Source organism: Myiozetetes cayanensis, unplaced genomic scaffold (assembly GCF_022539395.1).
Source record: "Myiozetetes cayanensis isolate MyiCay16 unplaced genomic scaffold, myiCay2020 scf30, whole genome shotgun sequence".
In the NCBI taxonomy this organism is placed as follows: Eukaryota; Metazoa; Chordata; class Aves; order Passeriformes; family Tyrannidae; genus Myiozetetes; species Myiozetetes cayanensis.
Window position 1 is genome coordinate 625,790 of NW_026087522.1, and position 10,948 is coordinate 636,737.

At 44.9% G+C, this 10,948-nt stretch overlaps 1 long non-coding RNA gene across 1 annotated transcript in view; it reads left to right on the top strand.

Annotated features, from left to right (window-relative positions):
* LOC126645379 (uncharacterized) overlaps positions 1-10,630 on the top strand; it is a 97,661-nt gene extending 87,031 nt beyond the window's left edge. The window contains exons 3-4 of the long non-coding RNA XR_007630116.1: positions 7,367-7,511; positions 10,423-10,630. This is a non-coding gene — a long non-coding RNA (uncharacterized LOC126645379). The remainder of the gene's footprint in view (positions 1-7,366; positions 7,512-10,422) is intronic.
* Positions 10,631-10,948: the final 318 nt, after the last annotated feature.

Sequence of the window (10,948 nt, forward strand, 5' to 3'; positions counted from 1 at the left end):
TTTCTGATCATGTTTTTATATATTTATGAGGCCTTCCTGCTCCCAGTGAGTGTAGAAAGGAGGAGGAGTGGAGATGTTCACACAGCCATGGACTGACAGGAGTTTCCACCAGCAGGGGAAGAAAGCAGGAGTGAGGGGGAGTACCTGGAAGGTTTATTCACACTGCTTGCTGCAGGTGTGTTGGCTGAAGAGATTAAAACCCCTTATCCACCTCCAGGATCTCTCACATTTTCCTACCTGAGGTGCCACGTCAAGTGCCTGTTGTTTAACTTCAAACCCTCTGCAGCCTAAATGGGCTGGATTAGCTGAAGGACATTTAAATACCAGGTTTGTTGCTCCACTGGACCGAGAAGGACCACACAAGTGCAGGCAAATGCAGGTGGGATTTGCTGAGTGGGGGGTGATGGCTGGCTGGGGGCAGCTGGGATCGACACCCACCCCTGGGACCCTCCTGGGAGGCAGCAAATGCTCAGGTCTGAGAGCAGCTCTTGGGCAGCATCCAGAGGTTTGTGTTGGGGTGAAGTGGCACTTCCTGATGCCCCAGGGGCACGGGGGGTGTGTGGTCTGTGCCTGGAGGGATGCAAACCCCGTGATGGCTCTTTGTGCTTGGAGTTTTCACTCCAAGCAAGGCAAAGGCTCAACTGTTTTCTGCTTGACCACTACATTTTTTTTTTTTTGTGTCCAGCTGAGAAGCAAGGTGGCAGCAGCAGCTTAAATGTTCATCCATCAGCTGATAAAGGTTGGATTTTTTTTCCCCCCTCTCTCCTGTGCCTGCAGAACTCGCAACCAACCATAAAAAGTTCAGGGGTGTCAGAGTTAAGATCTATGCTCTAATCAAGAGGGATGTCTCCTCAGAGCTCTATTAGTTGCCAAGAAACTACTTTTGCAATAGTGGAAATCTCTAACTGCTCCTAAAATAATTGGCTGGATGGACACGGAGTGACCTGGCTGTGCTCAGGAAGATTTCCTGGAACAGATGCTGAGGTACCACAGCAAGGAGCGTGCTGTAAATACACAGATATTGCCAGCAAAATGGGGAGTCTAATTGGATTTAAATCCTTCTTGCATAGGAAGAGCAGCCCAGATTCCTGGCTGGCTGAAGAGCTGTTGAGGAGTGCAGGTCCAGCGGCTTTGGCTTTTCCCAACTGGCTCTGGGCTCCAATATGAGCAATTAGTTCTCCTCACTTTCCATGAGGGGACCCTCAGTGCATCACTCCTGTCTGTCTGAGCCATAAATTCTTCAGGGCCTGTCTTTTATGAGGCATTTACAAGGCAGGGTGGACCTGTCTCACCTCACACCACACAAATCACACTGCCAGGTGTCAGAACTGATCCCTGGGATTTCAGGATCTTTTCCTGCTCTCCTTGGGGTGCTCAGCTGCCTGTGGGAGTTGGGGTGATGGGGGACACTTCACTGTCACTCAGTGCACCTGCAAGGTGCATTAAATACCTTTAATTCAATTACATAGAATTAATTTAATTTAGTCTGTGCACATGAACAACAGTTCAGTTCGTGGGCTGCAAAACAGTGTGTGGAGCTGCTCAGCTCCACAGCTGGGAATAGAAAGCAGTGGTGGTGATGGTATTTGGGTGTTTCTGTGTGAATTTGGGGAGTATGACAGGTCAGCTCACTGTGCTGCTTCCAAACTTACTCATTTGGAACTCCGTGGGGTCACAATCAGCTGGGAACCCCATCCCGTGTGAGGGTCTCAATCAGCAGCTGCTGCTCATAAAAAGAAAAACATTTTGGGGAAAATTCTCTGGTCTTGGTCTTGGATGAACCAAATCCACCTTTCCAGGCAGTGGACACTGCTTTTGAGTGGAGGCTGCAGCTGTATCTGAGAGGATCTGCAGTTCTGTGTTGACTCCAGAGCTGTGGGAGCACTTCCAATGTGTAACTTCTTCTTTACCATTTGTATTGACAGGAGCTTAAAAATACATCAGATCTCTATCAAAACAGACAAATGGATCATTTAATATCATGGAGTCCTGAAATGGTTTGGGTTGGGAGGGATCTTAAAGCCCATCCTGTCCCATCCCTGCCATGGGCAGGAACACCTTCCACTATCCCAGGTTGCTCCAGCCTGGCCTTGGACACTCCCAGGGATCCAGGGGCAGCCACAGCTTCTCTGGTAAACTAGTGCCCAAAAAATCATTCAGTCCTGTGATCTTTGGCACCCTGGAGCTTGGAGAGTTAATAGTTTTTCCCTGGAGTGTCTCCAGTCATCGCTCAGCTGCTGCTGCCGCCGAGCTGATCCCTCACCCTCGGCTTCGTGGTGGATGAGGCCCCATTTTTTAAAAAGCAAAAGCAATTCTACTGTAGTCTCTGTGATTTAGAGCTTTGTTCCATGCTAAAACACAAAAAACTTCCCAAGATTTAGGGGCTGCACCAGCTTTTACAACAAGGAGAATTTAGACTCGTACTTCCCACAGACTTCTTGTTGTTGTTGTTGTTGTTGTTGTTGTTGGCTGAAGTTGTGCAAGAAGTGGACACCAGAACCTGCCCCTCTGCTGCCAAAAGTTTTGCCTGGCAATAAAAATTAGCTTGGGAGAGTTACTGAGTAATTTCAAGTACCATAAAGGAGCTGCTGGGAATAAAAAGTGTCGTAACTGCTGAGCATCAGCCCAGTTTCTGCAGGAATGAGTTATTATCATTAATTATCCCCCTATTTTATAGTTATTGCCTGTAATTTCAGACTTTAAATACTCTAAAACATAAACAATGCTAATTTAATCATGGTGTGAGAGTTGTAGAAAATTTTGCCTGCAGAGGAAGAAATTGTTAATAAAGTTTATTCAGGGAGAAACTTAAAGTAATAATTAGAATGTTTTGGCATATTTGCAGTGTAGTGGAATTAACCATCATTTCTTAGCTTGGGCCCCACCTGTTAATCACTGGGAGATGCATGACCTGCTGGTGCTGAGCAGCCACAAAAACCACCCCCTGGTAAGAACCCCTTCCATCAGCTTCACTCACCTGTTTGTGTCCAAGCTCATTCAGTGCTGGCAGAACTGTTGTGAGCTCTGGGAAAATGCAGATCTTGATCCTGCTGCTGAAAATGTTTTTCACTGAAGGTGAAATGTGCCTCCAGGCACAAGCAGGGAGCTCAGACTGCGTTTCTTTGGATTTATTTCGTTGTTCTCCTTCATTTCATACCCATCTCGTGTCCTCTGTCGGGAGCTTCTTTCACTCTTGTCACACCTCTGGCAGTGTGATGGTCACTCGCGTCTCTTCTAAGCCATTAATTAAGTAGTTAATTAGTGTAGGGCAGTGAGCAGATCACAGTGCTCTGCTGGGAACACCCAGGTTTGACAAGAAGTTGGTTTTGCTCGTCTTTGTTACAGCCTGTTTATGTACAACAAAATGTCTGTTTAACATGTACCTTTCTAATGTAAAATTGTTGCTGATTTATGGGCTGGCTGTAGCCTTTTTTTTCCCTCCTTTTTTTTCTTTCACTTGGTTCTCAATATCATTGCCCATAAATAAATAAAACTCCTTGGGACTGGAATGTCCAGCTGGGAAATATGGCCCTCTCAGAATCATCTGCATTTGGGAGGAGGACTAAAAAAAAAAAATGTAGATAATATTTTGATAAATTTAATATATATTTATATGTATTTTATATGCAGTTTTATATATATTATATATATTTATTTATATGCATTTTATAGATATTATATATTTATATATAAATATTTAATATGCAATATCTATAATATATAATATCTATAATATATAATATATAATATATAAAAATATATAAAATATAAAGATATAATATAAATAATATAAATATAATATATATTTATATATATAAATAAAAATAGAAATCCCACCCCCACTGATGATCACTCAAACCAAAGCCTAATGGCCCTAAACCCAGGAAACAAGAGCTTTAGTCCTGCCTCCAACATCACTCCTGCTCTTTCCAGCACAGGATTTCTGCCACACTCATTTTCCTAATGATTTTTTTTTTTTTTTTTTAGGGGGGCCTAAAAATAAATCAACATATGGCAAATAGGTTTTTGTGTGATGCAGATTAGAGCAGTGGATTAAGCAGAGCTGCTGAGGCTGCGTTTCTGAAGTCTGGAAAAGTCAGCATGGCTTGTGCTCCAGCCCCTTCCCCAGCCCTGGAAACCCTCCAGCCTTGCCTAAATTAGTCATCTTTAAATTTTTCATCTCCTTAAACCACGCAGTGTTTCATTTAATTGAACAATCCTTCGCAGTTTTAATGTCTTTTCATCTGCAGAGCATCAAAAGGCTCCTGTCACACGGCACACTCTGCCCACAGATGAAGGAGTTGGGTCATAGCTGGAATCACCTGCTTCTAAATGATGGAGTGTCAGGCTTTTCCAGGATAATTTTCACCTCTGCCACGGATTCCTTGTCAAAGCTTGTTCGTGCCTGTGATACCCAATGGCTTCTGAGTGTAAATTAAGTGGCTCTTAAAAGAAAGAGGCTTTTGAACCTGTCAGTGCAGATCACAGACCCTTCCACCTGCCCGGGTCTTACAAGGAGACTTTTTTTTTTCCCTCCCCCTAAATACAGATAATTATAAACTTTAAAATCCAATTATTGGCTTTATTTTTCTCTCATTCTTGTTTGTGCCTTCTGTTTCCAAGCTGGGAAAGCACTGGATGATCTCCAAGGTCCCTTCCCACCCAAGCCAGGTTGAGACATTCCCATTTTCTCTCCTTTTCTCCCCAGTCCTTCCCATCTTTGGATCTGTGGTACTCCCACATCCCATGTGCTTCCAGACCTCTCTGACAGCCTCAACCCCTGCTCCAAAGCACAGGAATTTGGGAATTTGAGGAACCAGATCCCGTGGAATTCACCCCAGGTGAACAGGGCAGGCTGAAACAAGGCTGAGGGAACTGAGCTTTCAGCTTCATTCCAAATCACTCCGTGGGCTTGAAGCATAAATGTGTATTTTTAGTCTGGAATAGTGGGAAAAATCAACCCAGGGTTGAGGAACACGCAGGGAATCCTGTCCTGGGGAGGAATTACTCAAAGGTCGCTCTTCCCTGACAGGAAACACAGACAGAACCATGGGATAACTCTTGTTATTCCTGATTAATCATGCAGATTCCCAGGACCCTGCTCATCAGATCCATTAGAGCTGCCCAGGCACTGCTTGGATGATCCTCTCTGATCTTCAGGTGCTCTCTGACACTTGCCTACATTTTTCTGCTTATCAAAGGAATAACCAACCTTGTTGTCCCCAAAGTGCCTGGATTTTGTGGCTTTTTTTTTTTTTAATGCAATATTTCATGCTGTTTTCCCCAAATTAATAGGTTTCCCTCTTACCAAAGCCAGAGAGATCAATGCCAGAGCCCACAACAGACAAACCACCTGCTATAAAAGCAGAATTTCCACTTCAGGGAGAGAGAAAACTGTCAATAAGAAAATAGATTTTCTTTTTTTTTTCCTTTCAGGTTTGCAACAACCACAACAGATTACCAAGCCATGAATAGCCCATTAGTTATTTTATTTTATTTTTTTTTTCTCCTTTCTCTCTCAAATTAACCCTGTGAATTGTGTCCCCGGAGCACGAAACTGCTGGGTATCAGCTTAGGGGAAAATGTTGATTTAAACATGCACACCCTTAATTCTGGGCTTGGAAAACTGGAAAAGGAGGCTTTTGGGTTGGAAAATATTTTATTTAAGTTCTGTTAAAGGTGTTGAAAGACCCAGTTATTTTGGGAGAAAACCAGTAGCTTTTCTTTTCTCTTTGTTTTTCCAGCCTATCAGCCAAGTCTGACCCCTTGGTGCTGATTATGAAATGAAGTTGCATTATGGGTTTTCTTGATTTAATTTCCTTTAAATCCTGTGGGGTTCACCCCCCTGGGGCAGAGCACCCCACGAACCAGAAGGCAGAGCAATCCAGACCCTTTCAGGCTTCCCTTCCTAATCCCCCAGATCAATGAGAACAATAAAAATAAACCCCCACAGTTAATATCCCCCATTTCCTTTTATTTTTTTTCCAATATCAACAAGCCTGGATGCTTTGGGACATAAATACTGGCTCTTTGGGTTTAGGAGACCATTTAAGCCTGGCTGGTAAATCAACTGCTCTCGTCCCAAAACTGTGACAGTGGCAGGAGGTTTTGGCAAGTGGAGCAGGGATGGAGCAAAGCTCGGGATTCTGGTATTATTTAAACCCACCATTTATTTCCCTGGCTTTTTAGGCCACATTTAATCCCTTCCAGGAGAAATCATCCTTTTCTCAGTGCTGTTTTTTTTCTCTAAAACTAAAGATTTTGGCTCACAGGGATTTTTTCTGCAGGTCTTTAACACCTTGTTCTTATTTTTCCCTGTGTCCTGCTGACAAATCCCTGGCTTTGTGCAGCATCAAGCCTGGGAACAGTGGAAAGGAAATTCCTGCAGTCCCAGTTTTGAAGCTGGAAGAGGTTTTACTGAAAGACTCCACGAAGTGGAGCCCAGCATGTGGAATGCACCAAAATATTGGTTTTCCTGCCTGTTTACAGTCCCTCCATAAAAGCACAAATTATCCTCTGTAAAAAGATATCCCGGAGCAACATTTGGAACAGTGAAGGAAGGGAAAGATTGTTTAACCAGATGCTGTAAATTTAATATGGTAACATTATAGCCACCCAGGATTTTATTGATGGTATCGTCTCAAGTTGCTTATCTGGAAATTTACTGTGTCTGTTTCCACTCTTATTTAACTGCAATTTCCAAAAAGAGATTATTAATGAGCCATTATCTCAGGAGTGAAGGGGAAAGTGATTGAAATCAAACAAAGCATCAAAGGCAAACACAAATCTTGGTAATGTTGCCTTTTTGTCTTTAAAAAAAATACTCTAATGAAGAAAACTGTGGAGAGGAGCCAGATTTTGGGACAAAACTCTGCTGAGGCTTTTCCAGCTGCAGCACAAATGGTTTCAGTTTGTAAATTGGAAGAGAGCAGGTTTTGGTTCTGAAAGAGAGTAGGTTTAGGTTGGACTTGAGGAAAAAATTCTTCCCTGTGAGGGAGGGTAGGGGGTGGGATGTAATTCCCAGAGAAGCTGTGGCTGCCCCTGGATCCCTGGGAGTGTCCAAGGCCAGGTGGGAGCAACCTGGGCTGGTGGGAGATGTCCCTGCCCATGGCAGGAGGTGGAGCTGGATGGGCTTTTTAAGGTCCCTTCCCATCCAAACCCTCCAGGCTGTGATTTACTGTTTGGATCTGTCTGAAATGGGAGCCAAACCCTGCCCTGTGATGGCCAAAGGGAGCTGGGAGAGCCAGTTCCCAGCACAGCCTCCCCTCAGCCTCATTTTCAGCAGTGGGGGATGATAAGGAGCCAAAATTCAGAGCAGTTTGTTCTTCGCTCATCCTGTGGCATCGTGACCTCTGTTCTCTTCCAGAAGCAGCTGATTCTCCTGGGCAGGGGGGGTTGCAGGAAGCTGCTCCAGACCCTCATTCCCAAGCGGGAATTTGCTCCACTCTGTTTCCTGTGCTCAGCATTAACCACTCCCTGGGGTGTCCACTGTGCTGCTTCTGGAAAATGAGGTTAATTGATGAATGAGGGGCTGGTTTGCTGCCACTGCCTCTCCATCTTCGTGAAAGTGCAGAGCTTTCAGGGTGTACCAGATGTGTGGCCAAGGGACTCAGCCCATCCATCCATCCATCCATCCATCCATCCATCCATCCATCCATCCATCCATCCTTCCATCCATCCATCCATCCATCCATCCATCCATCCATCCTTCCACCCATCCATCCATCCATCCATCCATCCATCCATCCATCCATCCATCCATCCATCCATCCACCCATCCAGCAGTTCCCTTGCAGCCTTGCAGTTCCCTGCGTTTGCCAACCACCAGAAACGCGCCTAAATCTGCATTTAGAGCATTTTTTTGACCCTGCAAACACTGCAACCAAAGGGCAGGGCTGTGAGGAGAGAGGTGTGTGTCACATCTGTGCCCTCAAACCCCCCCTCGCAGGTTTGAACGAACCGTTAATTGTTTTATTTTACTTAGAGCTTGTCGCTGTCCAAAAAGCTGTGGATAAATTCAGTTCTTGCAATAGTCTTTAAAAAATCGACTTTTTTGCGTGTGTTTCGACAGCTAAAAAGTATTTTCTGTTCCCTGGAACAAAAAAAATACGATGTAACAACAAGCCGGAATCAAAACCCTGAGATGTTTTGAGGTTTTCTCCGCTGATGTTTATATCTTTTGTAGCAGTCTGAAGTGGCAAAACAACTTACCTTTTTACTTTGGAAGTGTTGCAACTTTTATTCCCTTTGAAAAAATAATAATAATAAAAAAAAGAAACAACAGAAAAGCAACTTTGGCTACGCTTTTCGTGGAGAATTTTGGTTTTTGCCCCCTGGACGTGGTGTAACATTACCCAGCTGCGAGGCAACAATCCCAGCGCTGACTAATTGCTGGAAATGCTGATTTATTTATTCAGCCATTGTTTAATGCAAATGCAACTCCCGTGTCTGTGCTGTTGAAACCCTCTGGAGGAATTTCAGCGAATTCACGGCCCTTGTTTCCTGAGCACGGATAACAAAACCCTCCATCACTGGCCTGGCTGGTGCAGCTGAAAAACCTCTGTGGGAAAAGGTCCTTTCTACACGTGTCTGCTTTTGGTGTAGGACCAGCGTGGCACAAAGAGCGCTGTCAGGAGCAGCATCCGAAGGATGCAGACGCTGGAATAAATATCTCAATTATTTTGTAGCAGAGAATTCCAACTCCTTCTGTTCCAGGCCAGAATTTCTCCCCTATTGAAGGTCTTTTCGTAGAGGCTGCTGGATTCTGAATATTTATCTCAGGAAGGGGAAATCCCTCTTTAGGAAAAAAAAACAAACCAAACAAAAATAAACTCGAATCAAAACTGTATTCCAGACTGTATCTTTCTCCTTTTCATTGCTGTCTTTGACACCCCAGTGGATTAATGCTCAATGCTTTGCTCTTTTTCTCCCTTGCTCTTTCTCAGAAGTGCAAGATACAATCATTTTAATACCTAATACGTCGTGGTGGCTCAGGTTCTGTACAGCATTATGTTGACCTTTTCAGTATTCAGTATTTTGATTACCTGGTGATCTTTTTCCCCTCCTGGAAGGTTGGTGAGGGGTTTTTTTTAAAGCATAAGGACGCAGGGAACAGGCAGAGTAAACACCAGAACACGCCTCAACGCACAACAAAGCTGCTCCTACGATTTGCAAACTGCAGGACACGTTGCAAATATTTGCTGTTGCCTTTTATCAGCTTGCCAGAGAGAACAGAAACTCAGGAATAGGCTGCTGTGGAAGGACAGCAGAAGTGATGGAGATTGAGGGCTTGATTTATAAGGAGAGATTAAAGTGACAAAAAGTGTGAGCGGCTCGACTGAGCAGTTTTTAAAATTGGAAGTTGTGTGAGAGCAGTCGAGAGGTCCCTGCACCCACAGGGAAAGGTGAGTTAGGGGGGCTCCAAGGGGGCAGAACTTCCAGGGGGGATAAAACAGCAGGAAGAAAAATGGGAGAGGAATAATTCAGATGGAATGTGGGAGGTTACAGGCACTGCTGAGTGTTTGTCCCTGGTGGGCAGTGAGAGGGGGGTTAAAACCTTCCTGTGTGGCTCTGGAGCTGCTGAACAGCAAGTCCTGGCTTAGAAGCTGCTGCTGGGCCACCTCACACTTTGTATATCCCAAAAACAGCCCTAAATCACTGATTGTCCCCAGAACAAGAAGGGCTTTTCCCTTCTGGAGAAAACAGCGTGGGCAAGGTGGGGGTAAAGCCCCCGGCTGAGGGATCAGGGTTTAGGTGACACATTCCCTGTCCTGGGGGCTGTGTGTGCCCTGGGAAGGTGCAGGGTGTCATTGCACAGCCTTCTGAGCCAGCTTTGTAGAGTTTGCACGGAATGGGACACAGGGACAATGCTTCTCCTGGGAGTAGGATCAGGGATGTGGCTTTCCATCCCCAGTCCGGACTTCTCCCAGTGCCTCGAAGGAGTCCTGCTTTTCCAGGAAACAAAAGATGTCATCTTACATCTGTATTTTTCTCTTTCCTGAAGTTTATCATGCCCTTACTTTGCGAAACCACTTTCCCTTCCTGTTTAATATCCTTTCCACTTTCAGTCCCGCCGACGTTCTCAGCCTCTGCACGGCACTCGAAGAACATTTCCCAGCGTTCATTAATCCACAAGCTGGTGCCATTCAGATGCTTCTCTTTAAAGCTCTTGTAACAGGTGAGAAGTGTAGATAAAAAGAGGTCCGGGGAGGCGATTCAAAATTTGCAATCGTCTTTTGTTTGTTCGCTGCTCCAAAGCACCGAGGAATTATCTCCCTGTCTATCTCTTGTTACTCGGGCTGTTGTGGGGAAGATGCTCCTCACAACAGCAACATGGGAAAGCTGCTGCTGAAATGCTGAGTCTTTCTTTAAAGATCCTTAAAAAATTATTTTTTTTTTCTTTTTTTTTCCCCCCTTTTTTAGAAGCTGATCCTCCCAATCTGGCAGGGGAGGAGGTGACAATCACCTTGTCTGTGTGTAAGCAACCACCTGAAAATGAAGAGGTTTGTTTTGGGCAGAGAGCCTGGCAGCATTTTTCCATGGAAGTAAAACTTGGGAATGGACCTGCAGCTGAGAGAAGCCTGCAAATACTGATTTTATTTGTTTCTCCCCCTTGAAAACACCTCTCTGCAAACAGGTACAATTTATAGGGCTGCTTTGGGGAATCTGTCCGAAAAAATCTTGGCTGTATTTATGGTTGGGCCTCAGGGGCCAAGACACCTCGCTCAGTCGAAGTAAATCAGGATCTGCCAGCAGCTGATCTCAGCTCCCAAATTGACACCCCACCACTGAGGATCTTCACCTTCATTTTCCACCCCCTGCCCCCACGCCCTGCATGACCTCACTCAGTTTATCCTCCACTTTCCTCTCCAGCTCCTGGACTGGCAGCTTGAGGCAACAACACTTTCTGTCCACGTGCCCCTGGGGGATTTTTGGGGTCTTTCAAATC